General features: G+C 36.7%; 1 protein-coding gene across 5 annotated transcripts in view; it reads left to right on the top strand.

Moving 5' to 3' along the window:
- Positions 1–3376, top strand: part of LOC137651323 (beta-1,4-glucuronyltransferase 1) — a 700820-nt gene that overhangs the window by 331773 nt on the left and 365671 nt on the right. The window lies entirely within an intron of this gene.

Raw genomic sequence — 3376 nt, 5'->3', positions numbered from 1 at the left:
TCTTAGAAATTAATGGGGATGAATTTTTGTCTTACAAATTAATGATGGTGAATTCTTGTCTTAGAAATTAATGGGGATGAATTTTTGTCTTGGAAGTTAGTGGGGATGACTTTTTGTCTCAGATATTAGTGGGGAGGAATTTTTGTCTCCGAAGTTAATGGGGAGGAATTTTTGTTTCAGAAGTTAGTTGGGATGACTTTTTGTCTCGGATATTAGTGGGGAGGAATTTTTGTCCTAGAAATTAGTGGGGATGAATTTCTCTCTCAGGTATTAGTTTGGATGAATTTTGGTCTCAGAAATTAGTGGGGATGAATTTCTCTCTCAGGTATTAGTTTGGATGAATTTTGGTCTCAGAAATTAATGGGGATGAATTTTTGTCTCAGAAATCAGTGTGTTCTGTCTTTAACGGAAAGGTGGGGCTGAGCCATTAGTGAAGTGGAACGGTGAGCTAGTAGAGTTCCCCTTTACTGTGTGGTTATTATGTTCTGGATAAGAGGTTTGTGTGTGTGTGTGAGAGAGAGAGAGAGAGAGAGAGAGAGAGGAGAGAGAGAGAGAGAGAGAGAGAGAGAGAGAGAGAGAGAGAGAGTTGAGCGGATAACTGTCGGAGAAAGATGCACAAATAGAAAGGAAGAAAGTTAAACGGTGACAGTATCACAAAAGTAATGGATAATTGTTAGAGAGAGAGAGAGAGAGAGAGAGAGAGAGGAGAGAGAGAGAGAGAGAGAGAGAGAGAGAGAGAGAGAGAGAGAGAGAGAGAGAGGATAATTGTGTGAGAGAGATGCACAAAATAGAAAATAAGAGATAATGATAGGGGGGAACATTCATAAACAAGTAATGAGACACAGAGAGAGAGAGAGAGAGAGAGAGAGAGAGAGAGAGAGAGAGAGAGAGAGAGAGAGAGAGAGAGAGAGAGAGAGAGAGGATAATTGTGTGAGAGAGATGCACAAAATAGAAAATAAGAGATAATGATAGGGGGAACATTCATAAACAAGTAATGAGACACAGAGAGAGAGAGAGAGAGAGAGAGAGAGAGAGAGAGAGAGAGAGAGAGAGATTAGAATAGATAACGATAGGAGATTGAAAGATAGCGTACACAAATTTAAAGTAAGAAAGTTGAAAGGGTAATATAAAAGAAAAGGACAATTATCAAAGAGAGATAGAGAGTTGGCGAGACACTCGTAAACAAGTTACGAGAGATATCCAGACAAACTGATAGCAAGGAGAGAGAGAGAGAGAGAGAGAGAGAGAGAGAGAGAGAGAGAGAGAGAGAGGTGGCAAATATGCACTTCATAAATGGAAATATTTATGACAATTTTTGTAGCGTTGTGTGTTATGATTCAAGTTTATATCTTCATAAATGGAAATATTTATAACAATTTTTTGTAGCGTTGTGTGTTATGATTCAAGTTTATATTACATGATGACTCGGAGTAACAACAACAACAATAATAAAAACAAATGCAGCTGTTTCCAAGCCAGTGTAGGCCAAAGATCTTAGACTTGTTCTTAATCTTGTTTTGGTTTGGCTATTAACATCATCACGCTGGCCATTCCAGATGGGTGATGATGTGAGATTTTTGACTGATCGCTCACAGCAAACCAACCTAGTATGGGTGGCCCTGACTAGTACAGCTTTGCTGATCATGGATACACAAACCATTTCACCACAATGTGTTAAAACACACACGAGGTGTAAAATATACTGTATATAGGAATATTTTTTTTTTCGAAAGTGGGAATTCATGCAGACAAATAAAGAATATATATGTTGTATTAAACTTCCTTTTTTTATGAACTTGAAATAATATATCAAAAGTGTGATTTATTACATATGTAATGTGAAACCTACTGTTATTTTTAGTGTCGGAAATTTCCTAAAGACTCGGATGATAAAAACATTAGTTTCTATATTCAGAAAAAATAATAGTTTCTATATTTATGATACGAACAAAAACAGACGATAATGAAAACGGAAGAATTCTCTAATATATTACAATATCGTTGAGCTACGAACTATAGTCAATTCTATTTAGTGAGGCAGATTTGCACTGAATCGGAGGGGTGCCCTTTTAGCTCGGAAAAGTGTTCTGATCGCTGATTGGTTAGAATTATCTTGTTCAACCAATCAGTGGTCAGGAACCTTTTCCGAGCTAAAAGGGCACCGTTACGAGTCGGTGCAAATCTGCCTCGCTAAAAAAAAATTGACTATAGTATACAAACTCGAAACTTCAGCATTTAAAAGAGAGTACGGGATTTTCCTTTTCATGAAACAGACAAAGTAACTTTACTCGAAATTTCCATATTTCTCTGAGAAACTTGACAGATTTTCCGTTATTTTTTATCAAACAAATGAAAAATACATAATTCAGATTCGATGTCCTCTTCTACGCTGTTTAAAGGTTTAAAGGCGACTCATGAATGGCAGAGGCAAGAAAATGACAATGCCCTAGAGACTGACCACACACACACACACACACACACACACATATATATATATATATATATATATATATATATAGATAGATAGATATATATATATATATGTGTGTGTGTGTGTATGTATGTATATATATATATATATATATATATATATATATATATATATATATATGCATATATATATATATATATATATATATATATGCATATATATGCATATATACTATATATATATATATATATATATATATATATATATATATATATATATATATGATCAGCGGCCCCCCCCCCCTTCTCCACCCAAGATAGGACCATGGGGACTAGGTAATGGATACTGATGACTCAGTAGGTAGGCCTATAGGCTCCCCCCAAACTTCCCATTCCTAGCTGAAAACGATGGTAAGGTTACAGACAGTAAAAGAAACTATCGAGCTTGAGCGGGACTCGAACCGTAGTACAGCAAATTGCCACACAGGAACATTTCCAAGAGGCCATCTTTACTGCGTCTTCCACTTAGTAGACTTGAAAGGACTCAGAGGACTCCGTATTTAGGCTTTGTATGAAGAGCAGAATAAGACTAAACGGACTTCTCTATTCATGAGACAAACTAAAGATCACTAAATCACCATCATTATGACATGAATGGAACAGATACGGAATATCTTATTCATAAGAGAGTCTAATACGAAATACTCGAATTTATGAGATCGACGAAAGAGCTGACACGAAATACCTACCAACAGAAAGACACTGACGGGAGTGTCGTATTTACACGGAAGACACAGACACGAAATGCCAGCCAACAGAAAGACACTGACGGAGTGTCGTATTTACACGGAAGACACAGACACGAAATGCCTGCCAACAGAAAGACACTGACGGAGTGTCGTATTTACACGGAAGACACAGACACGAAATGCCTGCCAACAGAAAG

This window comes from Palaemon carinicauda, chromosome 12 (assembly GCF_036898095.1).
Source record: "Palaemon carinicauda isolate YSFRI2023 chromosome 12, ASM3689809v2, whole genome shotgun sequence".
Lineage (NCBI taxonomy): Eukaryota > Metazoa > Arthropoda > Malacostraca > Decapoda > Palaemonidae > Palaemon > Palaemon carinicauda.
This window is presented reverse-complemented; position numbering and strand designations above follow the sequence as displayed.